The sequence below is a fragment of the Balaenoptera physalus genome, assembly GCF_965194825.1.
Source record: "Balaenoptera physalus genome assembly, contig: HAP1_SCAFFOLD_2450, whole genome shotgun sequence".
Lineage (NCBI taxonomy): Eukaryota > Metazoa > Chordata > Mammalia > Artiodactyla > Balaenopteridae > Balaenoptera > Balaenoptera physalus.
In genome coordinates, this window is record NW_028124357.1 from 17,743 (window position 1) to 37,883 (window position 20,141).

At 48.0% G+C, this 20,141-nt stretch overlaps 1 long non-coding RNA gene and 1 pseudogene across 11 annotated transcripts in view; both read right to left on the reverse strand.

Annotated features, from left to right (window-relative positions):
- Positions 1-20,141, reverse strand: part of LOC309654271 — a 48,590-nt gene that overhangs the window by 15,337 nt on the left and 13,112 nt on the right. For 3 of the 10 annotated variants that reach the window (XR_014260088.1, XR_014260089.1, XR_014260090.1), the window contains exon 1: positions 8,479-8,596. The exons of 1 other annotated variant lie outside the window; for it this stretch is intronic. This is a non-coding gene — a long non-coding RNA (uncharacterized lncRNA). Of the gene's footprint in view, positions 1-2,622; positions 2,638-4,256; positions 4,272-4,385; positions 4,468-8,478; positions 8,597-20,141 lie in introns of those variants that run through there. 6 more of the 10 variants (XR_014260091.1, XR_014260092.1, XR_014260093.1 and 3 more) reach the window with 6 other exon arrangements.
- Positions 10,224-19,004, reverse strand: LOC309654268 (heterogeneous nuclear ribonucleoprotein A3 pseudogene; annotated as a pseudogene). Its single transcript has 3 exons — positions 18,966-19,004; positions 18,317-18,863; positions 10,224-10,233 (listed from the first exon to the last, which is right to left on the reverse strand). The product of its transcript is annotated as a heterogeneous nuclear ribonucleoprotein A3 pseudogene (transcript).

Here is a 20,141-nt window from a genome sequence, read left to right on the forward strand (position 1 = left end):
CAAGTTTAGGATTGTTTTCATTAGCACAGGCCAACAGGAACCAAGAGATGGGAAAAAAATATAAGAATGAAGAGGGAAAGCATAGAGGAGCTCTCAAGAAAGAGGCAGTTTGCCATGGAATGTTGACGGGAGCCAAAGATTTTAAATTAAAGCAGAAACAGCACAGAGGGAAATCTGCTCAGAGCAGGGCAAAACAAAGCTGATGGTAGCAAATCCTTACATTAACAGACTAAGAAGGAAAGTAAGGCCAGAACAGGGGATCACCAGGAAGGGCAGCCTATCAGAAAAGTCATACTCCGTTTTCTTTCTTTTATTGCCTCTCTGAATACAGCTGGCACTTGACAGTTTGGAATAGAAACATTTTAGAAGTATGTTTTAGAAATGATGCTTCCTAGAAACCAGAAACCAAAGTGGTTATCTAGGGGGCTGCTTTTCAGTGTTCTATTCTTTCTAATTTTTAAACTAGGTAGACATTTGACCAATTAAACATTTTAAATGATATCTTCTACATTGAATCAGAAGGACTATTTCCTTTGTGTGATATGTAGCTTCTAAGGCAAGGTTGCTTTTCAATTTTTACAGTTATTTCCTTCCTAACACAGAGAGCACATTGATCAACAGCCATCGTTCGCTTGTAGATCTTAGCTACCGGAGAAGAAAAAGAAAAAGTCAAGCCCCACATCTCTAATTCCCCATTTAGGGAATTCCCTGGCGGTCCAGCGCTTAGGACTCGGTGCTTTCACGGCCAGGGCCACGCGGCGCGGCAAAAGAAAAAAAGAAAACACAAACATCCACATTTATCTAAAACAATGTTGTGGAGTCCTTTGGATTTTCTTACATTTGAAAATCTTTTTTAATTGGATTCTAGGGATGATGGTTTTTTGAGGTCTTGGGATGTCATCTTCTTGGATGTGGAAGATGATTCTAAGTTCTAGGATAAATACAAAAACCTTCTTGATACTTTTTAAGCTTCCTTTCTGCTTATTATATGAGTTATATTCATGGAAAGATATATTTCTCCTAGGCTTAATACCTGTTACTTGCTGGGTAAAAATATGAATGAGCACAATAATGAAACTCTTTTACACTTACTATTTTGCTGTCTGCTTTGTACCGGTTTTCATTGAAATACTTGTCTATATATGTTGTGGCTACCTATACATTCACATTTGTTGCATTCTGTTGCTTGTTGTGCATTTTTTACTGATTTATCGTCTCTGTCTGTATGCATTGGCTAGGAATTCATTCACCTCTATCACCTCCATCGTGTTTTTTGGTTAATAGTATTCACTAAAATAGAGTGGGCAAAATTCACTTTCATAATATTGCATGTATGGTACAGAATGTCATTTGTTAGTAAATTCATTAGGCTTTGATACTTGCCCACATACCCCAGTTTTCATTAATATCTATGGATTTCTTTTTCGTTACGTAACATGTTTTTCATGATTTTTCTTTGTCTTTCTAGAACTTATTGTATCTTCCTCCATATAAATCATACGCAATAGATCAGCTTATTCATCTATTAATTATTACTGCTATTATTATTGGTGGTGGTGTTATAACCACTTTATAGATGAGTAATCTGAAGTAATCAGATAACTTTTCTCTTTCCAAAAGCACTTAAGAAATCCACTTTCGGGTAATCATTTTGAGGTAGGATGAGAAACCAGGCTTGAAGAGGGCAAAAATGACTCTTTCAGTTCACCAGTTGGACTGAGCTATACGTCAACTCTAGGTAATAGCGTGGGAACTGCACAAGCAAAGGGAGACACTGAAGATGACAATGGTAATGGCCGTACTGTTTTCTAATGGACAAAAAAAATGCTTATATTATAAGTTCTATTTCTCCTGCTTTCTGGCACTATCATGCTCAGAGTGGAGTCCTGGCAAGGAAGTCAGGATACTTAGGTTCTGAAACCTGGTAATGACACTAACATAATGAGAGAACTTGAACAAGTCAACCCGACCTCTCTGAGCCTCAGTTTCCTTACTCGTGAAATGAGACTGAAAAAAGAGAAAGTTCTCTAAGGGCCTCCTAGTTCTAAAATGCTTCCAGTCTAGGAAATAGCATAGAAGTCAATACGAGTGCAGGCTGAAGGGAAAGACAGGGCAGGGAGAAGGTTGCTTCCAGCCTAGAGAACAATGTCTGAACCATACCACTTGGCTCTTCTGCCCATCTGTGCCCAAGATGGGAGCACAGGCAGTTAATACAGAAGAGTGGAAAACTGCTCAGTCCTTACAGCCATCATTAACTGTCTGATTTTGGGTTTCTCAGGAAGGGTCGATAGTAGAGGTGTCCTGAGAGCAAGAACCTTAAGATAATGCTGTTCCTCAAACGTAGTGAGAATTTCTCAACCTCCCTGAGTTTTTCATGACCCTCTTGTTCTTACAGAAAATTTCCAAAATCCATCTCTACTTGGAACTCTAAATTCTCTGCAGCATTCTCTTCCTGTGGTGAGCAATGCAACTTCCCTAACACGAAGTGTCTGCAACTTCTCCAGAGTCTCTGCCCCTGCCGTCAGTTCGGCATCGGCTACCGGTACCTCTTTCCAGACACTCATGGGTAGTGCCTACCTTTACCAACATTCCAGCACGACTATGTTATCTGGAGTTACTGACCACAGCCAGATCTCCACTTCAGCTCCTTCCTATCCAGGTGTTCTTGAGTGGGACATCACAGGAAGCACTGAAAAGAATTCCTCTTCACTCGGAGACTTTACTCTGGCACTCACTGACCGGCACCCAGCTGCTTCCTCCATGTTTATGGCAGCCCAGTATGATAAAACTTCAGACGCCAATAACATGGTCCCTCTATATCCATCACTTTCTGCCAGGCTTGCTCAGGGAGCACCATCTCAGATTCCAAATCAGGGGCATAGCCGCCTGTCACTTCCCTACCAGGAAGGAAGCCAGGTATATTACTATAACCAAGGCACACTGGGGTCTTCACTGTATGGAGAACTTGGCTCCTGCCCGCAATCCTATGGCTCCGCGTCATACACAGGAAGTAGGGCCTCTGCGCAACCAGAAATGGGAATGGGACTGAAGGAGATTCAGCCCACAAATATCCGACCACCAGCTTCCACCTCTGCAATCTGCCACCCTGTGTCTGCTCAACGCATCACAGAAACAAGTTTTCAAGGTGAGTATACAAACGGCAGAGAAAGCTGAAGAATGAGGTCGGCATTCACAAATGGGGTCAAATCGACAGCTGGGAAGGGGTGTAGAGACAGGTAGAATTTAGATCCTGAGCCTTTAGTAACCACTACCTTCGCTCAGTGCCCTCTGTTTTTAGACTCTATGTAAGAACACCTAGGGCTTCCCTGGTGGCGCCGTGGTTAAGAATCCGCCTGCCAATGCAATGCGGGGGACACGGGTTCGAGCCCTGGTCTGGGAAGATCCCACATGCCGTGGAGCAACTAAGCCCATGTGCCACAACGACTGAGCCTGCATTCTAGAGCCCGTGAGCCGCAACTACCGAAGCCCACGCGCCTAGAGCGCATGCTCCGCAACAAGAGAAGCCCGCACACCGCAACCAAGAGTAGACCCCGCTAGCCGCAACTAGAGAAAGCCCGTGCACACCAATGAAGACCCTGTGCAGCCAAAAAAATAAATACGTAGAATAAATAAGTTCAATCAATCAATCAATAAATAAACGTAAATTAAAAAAAAACAAAAAAACAAAAAGAACACCTAATGCAGGTGGGAAGGTGGCAGGGACACTGTAAAGGTCATCTATGCTACATGTACAAGAACCCCGAGAGCACACCAATAGGTACCACATTTTTCACTGCTGTAGCCGAGCATTCCCCCTGTACTACCACACTGTAGCACTCCCTTCCCTCGTCTACTGCTACAGTCTCTTTGGAAGGTGTCTCAGAACTCTTGTTATGAGAGTGCCAGTTGAAGTGTCCTCACTTCCGTCATTTATACCAGGATTTAAGACCTTGTGGTCCGAGATCCTGTCCAGAGAGCAAGCAGGCTAAGACTCTGTCTTTGTTTCTGTATTTCATCAGAAAGGGCTCTACCCCCTCTCCTAGTTCATGGTGTGAAGTGTTCTTAGCCTCTCGGGAAAGTGGGGAGAATTGAAAGGACTCTATATGAGAATGCTAGGCTTTGTAAAACATTTCAGTTGTTTAAAAAGAAGACTCATTTTGTATTGGACTTACAACAGTCCTATGAGATACAAAGAGAGCCAAGGATCAGTGACATGAAATGATCACCAGTTAAGCATTACAACAGTCACCGCTTACCTCGTAGCATAGGGCACTGTCCATGATCCTTAAGAAGAGTTAGTAGAAATGCCTTGCCCATCTTGCCCCTGAACCCCTTGAAAGGTACACGACTGCTGTGTTGGTGTTTAGGGGGAGCATCTCATTTACCAGGGACTGACTTCTCCCTTGATCCCTTTGTAGTGATGGAGACTTCCCTGGTGATGAAAAATTCCCTGGGATTGCAACCTCCAAGCCAGACGTTTTGTGTGACACAAACTCAAGAACTCCCCAAGTCCTGCAGTAGCAGAAACAGTCACATACTTGAGAGTAACCCACCATCTGAACTTGGGGACATTTCAGTGACAGCTCCAGTCCAGAGTGCCAGGCGTCTCCTGGCCCTGCCTCCAGCTCCAAGCCAGGGACAAACAGAGAGTAAGAACGTGGAGGATATCAAAACCAAGCTGTCAAAGCCTCTGGAGGCCTACCAGATCCCAATAGAAAACCAAGATCCTCCACTACTCCCTTTAGGAATCCCTGATATTCCCCAGCCGCTGGCCTGCACCGATCCCCTCAGCCAAGAGGAGCAGCCTGGTTCTGAAAATGCTGATCTGGGAGAGAACAGCCTGAGTCGTCAGGACCTAGGGACACTTGAAAATGGGACTGAACCTAGCAGTGGTCTTGCAGACATTACTACACTGGCGGAGGATATTCACCTTCCCCAGCTCTTTAATTCTTGGAAAGATCTTGATCGATCCCAAGGTCCCAACGTGATCAAAGCTGAAGACACCAGAGCCATTAAGGTGAATCAGGTGCAGGAAAAGCCAAGTGTCGTAAAGGTTCCCTCTGATCAACCCAGGAAGAACAAACAGAAAGCCTCTGAGCCTATCGGTGGTGCTCCCAAGGCCAAAATCCAGCCAAAGGATCCAGAGTGCCTGTTAGGGGGAGAAGCGGTTATATGCACTGCTGCAGTCAGTGACAGGGCTCCTGCGAACACGGCCAAGCACTCTCAAGGCAAACCTCAGAAAGCTGCATCCGGAAAGATCAGCAAAACTGAGAGCCATGGGCAGGAAAAGACCAAAAGGACCAGAGGAAGAAACAAGGCTGAAGAGAACAAGCAGTCAGGGAACAAAGTCAAGGCAGAAGACAAGCCAGCAATCCCCAACACGAAGCGAAAGGAACACCAAACTGAGCTTCGCCAAGAGAGCTTTCAAAAGCCTCGAACCTCCCTTGGCGTGCGCATGCTGGAGTCTGTGAAGGTTCTTCATGCGCTGGGGAAGAAGAATGAGACGAAAACTGGGCTCTCTTCCTGTCGGCTCTTGGGAAATTCAAGCAACCCCAAAGACCCCCAGCCACCCCCAGCGATCCAGCCACGGCGGCATACCCCACGTGAGGGTAAGAGGCCTGAGAAAACGCAAGTCCAAGCCCAGAAACCAGACAGCAGTGCTGAAACAGAGTGTCCATCTCCATCCCAGTGTGAGCGGCCTCCTCCTGGGAAGGTCAAGTTGATACCTCTGCCTTTTTCTGCCTGGGACAAGCCTCAAGCTCGACCCACTCCTCGGAGGCCACAGTCTCTGGCCTCACATCGGCCTGCTGTGGCTTACCGTGCCCAGCCTGGTTCTACTGACTCAGCTCAACCTGCTGCAGTCAATTCATCCCAGCCAGCTCCTGCCTCTTTGCCAGGTCCCGCCAAACCAGCTCAGCCAACTGTGGCCAACCCAACCCAACCGGCTTGGACCAACCATACCCAGCCTCGTGTCCCTCAGCCTGCTGCTCCTAGGCCTGCACCCTACAAAACTTCATCTGGCGCTTCTCTCCAGCGCGAGCCTGTTCCCCCTGCTGTGACTAAGCGCCAGTCCCCACCCAAGCTCCAAACCCAACTTCTACTCCAAGACTTCAGCAAGCAACGAGTTCCATGGAGGGAACCCAACGTGCCTGAGCCAGTCATGTCAAAGCCCATCGAACAAGAGCAGAGGCCAGAGCGAGAGGCCATGAAGAGGCGGGCTCAACAACAACGGGAGAATGCTGCCAGATACACCTCTTCGGGGAAGCTGCAATTTTTCACCCAGAGGGACAAAGAAATGGAAATTGCTGACTACTACGGATACGTCAGGTGACAGCTGCTAGGATTCTTGCTGCCACCTTGGCTACCAGCGGTTCTTCCATACATAGGTAAGATAGGTATAGAACCGAATAAGTAAATGGAATAGAATTAATAGATGAGTAATAAACCTTTCGAATTTTGAGATGCTGCTAACTGGAGCGTGAGAAAGGAAGGCCTGAAAGTTGGATGGGAGAATGAAGGAAAGGGGTAAAAACTGAGGAAAGAGGAAGGAACTTGGCCCAGGGCTAGGAAGGCCAAAAGAGACGTATGGATTTAGGAAAGGAAGCAGGAGTGAGGATGAAATGGCGGAAGTAAAAAGCAGGGTCAGGGGTCTGGGTTGAAAGAACACAATTGGAGTAGAGTTGAAGGTGACAGGAGATGAGTCTAGGTTTACTAGGAGAAATAGAAACAAAGTCTCTCGGGGAGGTTGGCCTTAAGTCTCACAACCACCAGATAGGTATTTCAGAAAACAAGAGGTTCACGACACATCTCTGAAAGGTTTGAGTTGCCTTATTCAGGTGTGATTATAGTGGGGGAATAGGCAAATCTACCAGAGAAGTGGCTAGGGCTCAGAGTCCTCCTAGGGGCAGCTGACGACAGGGCCAGAGCCAAGGGAACTGCTGTATCAGGAGGCCCACGAACAAATCAGGGGCATAGCCGCCTGTCACTTCCCTACCAGGAAGGAAGCCAGGTATATTACTATAACCAAGGCACACTGGGGTCTTCACTGTATGGAGAACTTGGCTCCTGCCCGCAATCCTATGGCTCCGCGTCATACACAGGAAGTAGGGCCTCTGCGCAACCAGAAATGGGAATGGGACTGAAGGAGATTCAGCCCGCAAATATCCGACCACCAGCTTCCACCTCTGCAATCTGCCACCCTGTGTCTGCTCAACGCATCACAGAAACAAGTTTTCAAGGTGAGTATACAAACGGCAGAGCAAGTTGAAGAATGAGGTCGGCATTCACAAACGGGGTCAAATCGACAGCTGGGAAGGGGTGTAGAGACAGGTAGAATTTAGATCCTGAGCCTTTAATAACCACTACCTTCTCTCAGTGCTCTCTGTTTTTAGACTCTATGTAAGAACAGCTAGGGCTTCCCTGGTGGCGCCTGCCAATGCAGGGGACACGGCTTCGAGCCCCGGTCTGCGAAGATCCCACATGCCGTGCAGCAACTAAGCGCATGTGCCACAACGACTGAGCCTGCATTCCAGAGCCCGTGAGCCGCAACTACCGAAGCCCACGCGCCTACAGCCCATGCTCCGCAACAAGAGAGGCCACCGCGATGAGAAGCCCGCACACCGCAACCAAGAGTAGACCCCGCTAGCCGCAACTAGAGAAAGCCCGTGCACACCAATGAGGACCCAGTGCAGCCAAAAAAATAAATACGTAGAATAAATAAGTTCAATCAATCAATCAATCAATAAACGTAAATTAAAAAAAAAAAAACAAACAAAAAAACAGAACACCTAATGCAGGTGGGAAGGTGGGAGGGACACTGTAAAGGTCATCTATGCTACATGTACAAGAACCCCGAGAGCACACCAATAGGTACCACATTTTTCACTGCTGTAGCCGAGCATTCCCCCTGTACTACCACACTGTAGCACTCCCTTCCCTCGTCTACTGCTACAGTCTCTTTGGAAGGTGTTTCAGAACTCTTGTTATGAGAGTGCCAGTTGAACTGTCCTCACTTCCGTCATTTATACCAGGATTTAAGACCTTGTGGTCCGAGATCCTGTCCAGAGAGCAAGCAGGCTAAGACTCTGTCTTTGTTTCTATATTTCATCAGAAAGGGCTCTACCCCCTCTCCTAGTTCATGGTGTGAAGTGTTCTTAGCCTCTCGGGAAAGTGGGGAGAATTCAAAGGACTCTCTATGAGAATGCTAGGCTTTGTAAAACATTTCAGTTTTTTAAAAAGAAGACTCATTTTGTATTGGACTTAACAACAGTCCTATGAGATACAAAGAGAGCCAAGGATCAGTGACATGAAATGATCACCAGTAAGAATTACAACAGTCACCGCTTACCTCGTAGCATAGGGCACACTGTCCATGATCCTTAAGAAGAGTTAGTAGAAATGCCTTGCCCATCTTGCCCCTGAACCCCTTGAAAGGTACACGACTGCTGTGTTGGTGTTTAGGGGGAGCATCTCACTTACCCGGGACTGACTTCTCCCTTGATTCCTCTGTAGTGATGGAGACTTCCCCGCTGATGAAAAATTCCCTGGGATTGCAACCTCCAAGCCAGACCGCTTTCCTATGGAATGACAGAGAACTTCAGAGACCTTGTCAAGATGAAACACCAGTCAGTCTGCGGGAGAAAGGGAAGAAGAGAACGATGGAAATCGTTTCTGGGAAACTATTTTTACATTATGTTTTGTTTGTTCCTGGTAAATAAACTGAAATCTTCTTAACATTCAAACAAAATCTAAACCACTAAATTCAACAACACAGGAGTATAACTTTTGAAAAAAATTTCTTTGGCTGCGCAGCATGTGGGATCTTAGCTCCCCAACCAGGGATTGAACCCACGCCTGCTGCATTGGAAGCGCAGAGTCTTCACCACTGGACCACCAGGGAAGTCCCAGGAATAGAACTTTTAAAGGAGAAGGTATAAACCCCTGGGTTATATGAACTGGAGATTTTTAGTAAGAAGTCAATAGATCTTTTGTTAGGCACATTTTATGTTAGGCTGTCTCCCTGCACAGGACGCAGGCGCCTTGAAAATGGAAATCACATCCCTCTATAGTACGTCCCTCTTCTTTCTGCTTTGCAGTTTGCTGCTCCACTTGTTCAACCCCACCTAGTAATAACCTATACTTCCCTTGTTCCTGTTTTCCCATCTGGAAAACAGACAAAAGGCAACCAAACAACGCAAAGGTCTCAACAAATAAGGGATACCCAAAACCAGAGATGGCCAGAACTTCTGTATCCCTCATGAAACCTAGCCCGGTGTTCAATACTTAGGTATCATTAATACATGCGTGTTGACTGAAACAGTTGAAACGCAATTCTTCCACTTCCCAGTTTAGTTTTAGTCCTCATACAAAACCTGATCATCAAATTCCTTAATGCTAGGAATCACAGTGAAAAATAATTTCTCAACTGACTTCTGTCAGATGAGTGAGAACTAAGGTTAATTCAGTGTATCTGAAGCATAGAAAGTGAGGGCAAACGTGGCACAAGATGGGGCTAGAGAAGCAGAGAGGATTCTAGAGCACGCAGAGTCTTAAAGGCCACCAGTGTGTGTTTTCTATTCTCAAAACAATGTTTGTGAGCGATGTTTATGAGCAATGTTCCAACTTGCTTTGAAGGTTTCTTGTGTGAAGAATGGATTGGAGGGAAACAAGATATATGGACACTAGTTAGGACCTAATCGCAACAGACAGGCAAGTTCAGTATTAGGATGTTGAGGAAGAGCTGACAGATTCCAGAGAAATTCAGGAGATAAACTGAAGCGGGCTTAATGGGGTATGAGATGGAGGAAAGGAAGGTCTTAGGGAATTAAAGGGTTTACTGCACACATGAGCAGAGTCTCAACATTAATCATTTGAACGTACAGAGGTAGATCTCCCACATGACACCGGTTAGGAAGCAACGGTACGCCCTTTAGAATTCCTAGAGACAACACAAATCAACTGTTTCGATGGAAAATTCGGCGGGACCGGTGCGTTTTTTCACTCCAACTTAGTTCCAAATTCCTATTACTCACATTTTCTGTGCCAAAACAACACAGCTGGAGGAACTGAAGGGGATTCCGTTTTGGTAATTGAGGAGTGTCCCCAACACTGACAGTCCCATCTTAAAAAGCACTCCCTCTGCATTTTACCCGAGGAGCAATGGCCAGAGCCTCCCTTTGAAAACGATGGGGAGAAATCAGAACATAACACACTGTCCCTTTCAGCTACTGTGAACTGAGCCGCGAGACGACCAATACGCCCTGACACAGCGCGGACGGGCCAGCGCGCGGCGGCAACAGGGACAGGAGACAGCACAAGAGACGAAGTCCAGGCCCAGGGGCCAAGGCCTATTACCTTTCCGGCATGTGCAAAACATAAAACAGAAGCAATATTGTAACAAATTCATTAAAGACTTAAGAAGAAAAAAAAATCAGATGCTAAAGTGCATACTCTAACCACTATACTATATTGCTTCTATAAAACAAGCACTAAACCTCAGGTACAGGAAAAAACCCTTTTCGTGTCCTCACACCTAGGTCAAAATTACAAAGAGTTATTAATTCAGGAGACAGAAAGAGAAGGAGTAAATCTGAATGAATCTGAGTCAGAACACAGTGTTATAACCTTAGGTAAATTCCACAATACCCATGCCTAAACATGGCAAATTCCACAATACCCATGCCTCAACCTCCCTATCTATAAAGGAGTTAACCACACCAGCGCTAACCATTACTTGCCTCCTGGTAGCTTGTGAGTGTTAATATTACTTGTAAAAAAAAAAAAAAAAATTATTTTGTAATAAATACACAGATCATCAGTTGAAAGAAACAAGGAAAACTACAGCGTTATTATTATTGCCTTGTTACTAGAGCTAAACACCAGAAATCAACATAAAGAAGTTATGTACACCAAGAATGTAGGGTTTGAATATGTACTTTGAGAGGCAATCTTATAATTAGTTGTTGTACCTCTAATTGCTTCTCCTTTTTTTTTTTTTTTTAATTTAAAAAAGCAATACAGGGACTTCCCTGGTGGTTCAGTGGTAAAGAATCCGCCCTGCAATGCAGGGGACGCGGGTTCGATTCCCGGTCGGGGAACTAAGATCCCACACGCCGCGGGGCAACTAAGCCCTCGCGCCAAACTACTGAGCTCGCACACCTCAATGAGGTAGCCCACGTGCAGCAAACTACAGAGCCCACGCGCTCTGGAGACTGCACGCCACAACTAGAGAGAGAAAACCCGCACGCCACAACTAGAGAGAAGCTCTCATGCTGCAACGAAGAGCCCGTGCGCCGCAATGACAAAAAAGATCCCACATGCCTTAACGAAGGTCCCGCGTGCCGCAACTAAGACCCAATACAGCCAATCAACCAATCAATCAATCAATCAATCAAGTGGGGCAGGGGGAGCAATACAGGAATTTCCCTGGCAGTCCAGTGGTTAAGACTCCAAGCTCCCAATGCAGGGGGCACGGGCTCGATCCCTGATTGGGGAACCAAGATCCCACATGTGGCACAGCGTAGCCAAAAAAAAAAAAAAAAAAAAAGCAACACATACCATACGGCATTTACCCCAGAGAACGCATGTTCGCACAAAAAAAGGTACACAAATGTCCACAGCATCTCTCTCAGTAATAGTCAAGAAATGGGAAAAAACTCAGATGTTCTTCAATGGGCAAGTGATTAAACAAACTGAAGTATAGCCAAACCATGGAATACCACTCAGCAATTAAAAAGAAAGCGGCACTGGGACCTCTCTGGTGTTCCAGCGGTTAAGACTTTGCACTCTCAATGCAGGGGGCCCAGGTTCCATCCCTGGTCAGGGAACTAGATCCCGCATGCTGCAACTAAATACCCGCACAGCCAAATAAATAAATAAATAAATATATATATATATTTTTTTTAAAAAAAAGGAGCACTATTGATTCATGCAATTTGGATGACTCTCCAGGGAATTACATTGATTGAAAAAGGCCAATCCAAAAGGTTACATACTGGGAATTCCCTGGCGGGCCAGTGTTTAGCACTCAGCACTTTCACTACCTGGGCTGGGTTCAATCCTTGGTCGGGGAACTAAGATCGCATAACCGGCAGCGCAGCCAAAAACAAACTTTTTTTTAATTAAGAAAAAAAAAAAAGGTTACACACTATATGATTTTATTCACATAGCATTCTTTTTTTTAGTTAATTAGTTAATTTATTTTATTTTTGGCTGCGTTGGGTCTTCGTTGCTGCGTGTGGGCTTTCTCTAGTTGCGGCGAGCGGGGGCTACTCTTTGTTGCAGTGCGCGGGCTTCTCGCTGCGGTGGCTTCTCTTGTTGCAGAGCACGGGCTCTAGGCACGCGCGCTTCAGTAGTTGTGGCACGTGGGCTCAGTAGTTGTGGCTCCCGGGCTCTAGAGCGCAGGCTCAGTCATTGTGGCGCATGGGCTTAGTTGCTCCGCGGCATGTGGGATCTTCCCGGACAAGGGATCAAACCCATGTCCCCTGCAATGGCAGGCAGATTCTTAACCGCTGCGCCACCAGGGAAGTCCCACATAACATTCTTGAAATGACAGGTTGCCAGGGACAGATAGGGCCGGGGGACTGGGAGATGGGCCATCTTCCCCAGGGGCTATTTTCCCTTGATCATCTGCACAAAAACTTTAGTGCAACTTTATCCACTGCACTATCAGATCATTATGATTTGGTGGGGAGTGGGGGAGCAGCAGTGGCTATAAAATGGCATCAGGAGAGATCCTGTGGGATGGAAATGTTCTGTATCTTGACTGTGTCAATGGCAATACCCAGGTTGTGACAGTATACTATGGTTCTGTAAGATGTTACCATTGGGGAAAACTGGGTAAAGGACACACAGGACCTATCTCACTATTATTTCTTACAACTGCATGTAAACCTACAATAATCTGTAAACAAAAAGCTTAATCAGAAATGAAGGCAACACATGCCTCTTGTAACAAGTAAAACAATAGCCTGTGGTCAATCTCTTTCTCTACACGTCCCATTCCCTCCCTCTTGAGATAACCATGCAAACTCACTGCCCATACAAACAGGCATGCATTTAATACTTTCTGTTTACTGTATCAAAATGGGATCATACATACTACATTATTACCCTGCAGCCTACCTTCTTCACCCATCATCCCTATATCATAGAGACCTTAAAAAAAAAAAACTATTTTAAGTGCCAAGCAGGATGGCAGGTATAGAAAATTTTCTGACTAGGGCAAATCTGACAAATGTTTACCGTGCTAATGTGCCATAGCTCAGCCAGGTGCACTCAGTGAGAGCATAATATACAAGTAGCATTCTAAAGAGATCTGCAAAAAATGCAAGGTCTTCAGCAGCTCTTCGAGGATCCCATCCCCCTCTCTGCCTCCTCCATGGAACCATCCCATGGAGGTTTAACAGTTTAACTCCATTTGCCCCCTCCTGCTGTTTGTGCTTTTGTTGTATACTTCTGTTCTACATCTCCACAAGACATTATTATTGTCATTTATTTACAAAACAACATATAAATATAAAGGTGTATGTACCTGGGTATATGTACATATATATATTAAACACACACACAGACTTTAAGTGCTCTTTGCTCTTTCCTGCAGTTCTGTTCTTTTTTTTTGGGGGGGGGGGGCAAGTTTTTATATTGGTAAAGTTCTGTACTACTAGAAATATAAGATTTGAAAAGAAAAATGAGACTTGAGGATTATCTGTGGAGCTTATCCTCATTCTCCTGCTGACGCATTATGTGTTTATAATTTGAGAACTGCAGATAAATACAAACTGGTCTTCTCCATACTTGCTCACTAAGGAATTCCTCATTTCTAGGAAACGTCTATTTCAAGGAAAGGAAACAAACAAAAACACCTAGTGCACTAGATGATTAAAAGGTACACATTTTATAGCCTGAGTTCGAGAAAAAAATTACCCAAGAAACGGCCTTTTTCCCTAGGAGCCAGCTTCTACTAGGGGAGTCTAGGGTTCTCTAGGCAAAGAAAAAAAACTTGCCAGTTTAAACAGAATAACAGAAACGTTCAGCCAATCAAATATACAGAACTCATCACTTGCAGTGAGGAATGAAAGGCCTGTATCAACAGAAAAAATAAATGGCACAGGCAACGTCTGGAACAGAAAACAAACAGGAGGTACTTTAAAAAGCCAAAATTGCAAAGACAGATTAACAGGGTATGAAATTACACGCCGGGCAATGCACCTGTTAAAGGAAAAGAGGCGCACACCAAGTCTGAAGTCTTAAGAATTCGGTGTTTAACATTACTTCTGCATGCTGCCCAGCAGGAAACTCGGGTCCTGGCTTAATCCACAACGCACACTTCATTTAAGGAGGTGAACTGCTTGGTCTGACTCAGTTTCTTATTCTGTAAAATGAATGCAACACAGCTGTCGTGAGTCGCCAAAGAATTCTGCACAAACGCTTTGTAACTCCAAAGTGCTGTGCAAATCAGAGCAGCCCTTCTCTCCTTCACATTCGTTTGACTTGGAATTTCAGAAGTTTAGCTGAAAATATAGACGACTCGGAAGCAAGGGACTGAGAGTGACCCACACAGGTGGACAGAAATGCAAAAACTGGAGCACCTCATACAAACCACAAGAGAACACGTTCACGTGCACACGTTATCAGTAACAGAAAACGCCACCGGTAGCAACCGTAAACCACTGAGAGGACCAGCAACGACATGTGTCCAAATCCAGCCGGCAGCACAGCCTCGTCGGCGGCAGTGCCTTAAACACAGCTCCCCGCACTCCGCGGCCTAACAAGATCCACTTTTTCCAAAAAGTTTAGCAACTTGCCAAGTACACTGGCGTAGTTCACCTTTTTTAATTGCTAAGCAAACATGCAGGAGAGTTGAGACAATCAAGGGAATGTTCAGCCTTCCTCAAAAATAAGATCCAGGAAATTCACGTTTTGCTTGAACAGTTTCATGTCTAAAACTGATCACAAACCTCTGTTTGATGTTGTTTTCTCGCTGCTGGCCAATGAGCCCGGGAAAGACAACGAATTCTTTCAAACAGGGAGGGCTCTCTGCACTCTTCAGCTAAACCAGCGAGGCTTTACCACCGTCACGTTTAAAATAATGAGGAGGACGCCTCGATGGAGTGTACCGGGCTGCGCTAATCACGAGGGGCCTCGGGCGCCCAGGGCGGGCCCCAGCGCCGGTGGCCGCGGGACCGGACGCCCTCCCCGGGACCCCCCCAGGACCCCCTCCCCGGGACGCGGCCGCGGGACAGGACGCCCCCCAGAACCCCTGACCGGGACGCAGCTGCGGGACAGGACGCCCCCCAGAACCCCTGCCCGGGACGCGGCTGCGAGACAGGACGCCCCCCAGGACCCCTGCCCGGGACGCGGCCGCGGGACACGAAGCTCCCCCCTCCCCAGGAACCCCTCCCCAGAGCGCGGGCCTCGCCGCCGTCACGCGGCACCCGCCGCGCTCACCGCGGGCCGGGAAACCCCTCAGGCCGACTGACCCCCGCCCGCCGCCCAGCCTCCCTCCGGCCCGCGCCGCCCGCCGCGCCTACCGCGTTCTTCTGCATCATCTTGTCCATCTTCTGGGCAATACGGACCACCTCGTCCTCCATGGCCCCGGCAGGCCTGCCCCGCGCCGGGCCGCGGGGGACGGGAAACGAGCGGAGCTGGCGGGGCGGCGGGTAAGCCCAGGCGTCGGCGAGGGCCCTCAGCAGGCCTGACCGAGGCGCTTCCTCACTCACGGCGACGGCGACGGCGGCGGCGGCGGCGGCGGCGGCGGCGCTCCTCCCCCGCAGGCAGCGCCAATCGAGCTCCCAGCTCGCGGCGGCGGCGCTCCACCCCGCAGGCAGCGCCAATCGAGCTCCCAGCTCGCGGCGGCGGCGGCGGCGGCGCTCCTCCCCAGCAGGCAGCGCCAACTGAGCTCCCAGCTCGCGGCGGCGGCGGCGCTCCTCCCCCGCAGGCAGCGCCAATCCAGCTCCCAGCTCGCGGCGGCGGCGCTCCACCCCGCAGGCAGCGCCAATCGAGCTCCCAGCTCGCGGCGGCGGCGGCGGCGGCGCTCCTCCCCAGCAGGCAGCGCCAACTGAGCTCCCAGCTCGCGGCGGCGGCGGTGCTCCTCCCCCGCAGGCAGCGCCAATCCAGCTCCCAGCTCGCGGCGGCGGCGGCGGCGGCGCTCCTCCCCGCAGGCAGCGCCAATCCAGCTCCCAGCTCGCGGCGGCGGCGGCGGCGCTCCTCCCCCGCAGGCAGCGCCAATCGAGCTCCCAGCTCGCGGCGGCGGCGGCGGCGGCGCTCCTCCCCAGCAGGCAGCGCCAACTGAGCTCCCAGCTCGCGGCGGCGGCGGCGGCGGCGCTCCTACCCCGCAGGCAGCGCCAATCGAGCTCCCAGCTCGCGGCGGCGGCGGCGGCGGCGCTCCTCACCCGCAGGCAGCGCCAATCCAGCTCCCAGCTCGCGGGGGCGGCGCTCCTCCACCGCAGGCAGCGCCAATCCAGCTCCCAGCTCGCGGCGGCGGCGGCGGCGGCGCTCCTCCCCCGCAGGCAGCGCCAATCGAGCTCCCAGCTCGCGGCGGCGGCGCTCCACCCCGCAGGCAGCGCCAATCGAGCTCCCAGCTCGCGGCGGCGGCGGCGGCGGCGCTCCTCCCCAGCAGGCAGCGCCAACTGAGCTCCCAGCTCGCGGCGGCGGCGGCGCTCCTCCCCCGCAGGCAGCGCCAATCAAGCTCCCAGCTGGCGGCGGCGGCGGCGGCGCTCCTCCCCCGCAGGCAGCGCAAATCCAGCTCCCAGCTCGCGGCGGCGGCGGCGGCGGCGCTCCTCCCCCGCAGGCAGCGCCAATCAAGCTCCCAGCTCGCGGCGGCGGCGGCGGCGCTCCTCCCCCGCAGGCAGCGCCAATCGAGCTCCCAGCTCGCGGCGGCGGCGGCGGCAGCGGCGGCGGCGACGCTCCTCCCCCGCAGGCAGCGCCAATCGAGCTCCCAGCTCGCGGCGGCGCTCCTCCCCCGCAGGCAGCGCCAATCGAGCTCCCAGCTCTCGGCGGCGGCGGCGGCGCTCCTCCCCCACAGGCAACTCCAATCGAGCTCCCAGCTCTGTTCTTTTTTTTTTTTTTTTTGGAATTTTGAGATTTTTCATTTGAAGTAAGTCTTAATGCTATTAAATTCACAAATATGCTAATTTAAATACCCAAGTCTATTATCTAAGACACACATTGCAAACACAAATATCTATTCTCTCCACATGTCAGAGCCCATTCATTTCATGGTTTGGAAATGGGGAGAATAGATCCCCTTAAACTGCAAGTCAGCAGGTGTTTCTTTACAGTTAACTTCAGCAAAATTCATACAAAATATTAATTAACAATGATCTTCTTGTTAACTCACAAGGAAACACCTTCAAAGCTGCATTTTGTTAAAGTTTCTGTACTAAAATGTAGAAAAACTGAACTACACAAATATTGAAAAGTTAAAAATTCCTTAATTTTTTATTCCTGGTACCACTACCACAATTTACAGGGCAATATACCTGATGTAATGAAAAGAAAAAGAAAAAGACAAAGCTACAACAGATAAAAGACCTCAGGAATGTACATCTAATTGACACTCCATTGCATTAATCAATAGCTGCACTTTTTGCAAACTGTGGCTAGGACAGTCCTGAGCAAGAAGGGTTTCCTGTTTAAGCTGCAGTAACTTTTCTGACTATGGATCATCGTTCCTTCTGTGGCAGATTTTTACAGTTCCTCTAATGCATTCGGGACGACTGTCTCAAAGTAACCTGCAGCTTTCCTGACACCTCCTCGCTCTCTCTCCTGCCAAGAACTGTAGCCCTTTTCTTGTGAGTTTTGAGAACCTTCTGCTACCATATCCACCACTTCCACCACCAGATCCATAACCACCACCATAGGGACTTCCCGAGCTTCTTCCACCAAAACTGCCTCCCTTCATGGGTCCATCATTTGATTGCTGTTGTCCACTATAATTTCCAAAATCATTATAGCTCCCACCACCACCATAGTTACCTCCAAAATTTCCTCCTTCATTGTAACCATCATATCCTCCACCACCGCCACCATATCCCCCATCTTGGTTTCCATATCCTGGTCCACCACCACCATAGCCTCCTCTACTACTGTAACCAGGACCACCGCCATAGTTACCACCGTCGCCTCCAAATCCGTTCTATCCACCATCACCTCCTCCATAACTACCTCTGCTGCCACCACCTCCACCACCATAGCCTCCTCTTCCACCAAGTTTCCACCACGGCCAAAGTTACCTCCACCACCTCCAAAGTTTCCTCCACGACCCATAAAGTTGCCAGATCCACCTCCACGACCTCTTTGTGATCCAGCAGATTGCGTTTCTTCTTTAGGAAGGGCCTTTTTCACTTCACAATTATGCCCATTAATAGTGTGGTATTTCTGAACAACAATTTTATCAACTGTATCATGATCATCAAAAGTTACAAAAGCAAATCCTCTCTTTTTTCCACTCTGCCTGTCTTCCATAACTTCTATGGTTTCAATCTCGCCATGCTTTTCAAAGTAGTCTCTCAAATTACATTCTTCTGTATCTTCTTTAATACCACCAACAAAAATTTTCTTCACTGTTAGATGGGCACCAGGCTTTACAGATCCTCTCTAGAACCAGCTCTCTTTGGTTCCACTACACGCCCATCAACCTTGTGTGGTCGAGCACACATTGCTGCATCCACCTCTTCAACCCAAGAGTAAGTCACAAAACCAAAGCCCCTGGAACGTTTTGTTTGGGGGTCTCTTATCACCACACAATCTGTAAGTGTGCCCCATTCCTCAAAATGTTCTCTTAAGCTATCGTCTGTAGTTTCAAAGCTCAGGCCACCAATAAACAGTTTTCTCAACTGTTCTGGTTCCTTTGGATCATGGCCCTCCTCCCCACCCCACCCCCGGCGGCGGCGGCGGCGGCGACGGCGGCGGCGGCGACGGCGACGGCCGGAGTCGGGCTGGGGGCGACCGGGCGGCGGTTTTACCTCCGTTTTGAGACCGGACTCGCCTCTTCCAACTCGAGTTCAATATGGGACGGAGAGGCCAGCTCTGTTCTATGTTGGGCCATTTTACTTCAGCCTAAAAAAATTTCTTCTAGTACTCCCTAAGGTCTGCTGGGGATCAGTTTTCTTATTTTTCATTTATCTGTATTTGATTTTTTAAAATTGATTCCAATTTTCTGTTGAGATTCTCCATATTTTAATCTATTAATCCCCATCTTTTACTCTCAATATAGTCATTTTAAAGTTCTGTGCTAACTCCAGAATCTGAATTCCCTCTAAATCAATTTTTCTTGTTTTGTTTTGTTTTTTTTTTGTCTTAATTTTTAGTCACTTTTTCCTGCTTCAGGAATTTCATAATTTTTGATTGTGTGCTGGACATGGTGAATAAAAAATTCATAGAGACTGAAGATGCTATTACTTTGAACCAGAGAAGATTTACCCCTTTCTCTGTTAATCAGAGTGGCTGATCATTTCAGTCATTTCAGGAATTTTACTAGGTCAGAACTGGGTTGGAGCTTTACTTGTCTCATGCTACCTATGATTTTTCCTGATTTGTGGCCTCCCTGGATTTTTGCTGTGAGCCTGACAGGTCTTTGATTCTTCAATAAATACAGTCAGTTATTGACTTCAGTCTTTCAGATGTTTGAATTCAGCTCTTTAGGCTCTCAGTTCTCACAGCTTCAGAGTATGGCAAATGTAAGGAGAGACCAGCTATGTATTTGTTACCGTTACACTTTCTCAATGAAAATTTGTCTCATAAACACTGAAACATTGCAGATGATTTCACTTTTTCTGACTCAGCCCCCTTCTTGGGGATGGCACTTCTGGGTTTTTACTGTGAGTCTGGTAGGTCTCTGATTCCTCACTTTGGAAAGTTCTCTCCCTCAGGCATTAGGTATTTAAGCTTCCTGCTTTCTATAGGTTCAAAAACTGGCAAATGTCTTGAAGAGGAGACCTAATGATTGTCACAGGCCCCTTTATCTAGCGGGATTTGGTTTGTTCGTGCCATGACTGTGCAGGAAATTTCACTCTGCTTTCTTGGCTCAGTCCCCCATCATCCTGTACCACCCTGACACTAAGGAAATGTCCTGTGGGGGAAATCGGCTTGACATTCTGCTAGATTTCACTCCATCATGCCAGCAAATGAGTTCATCAAAA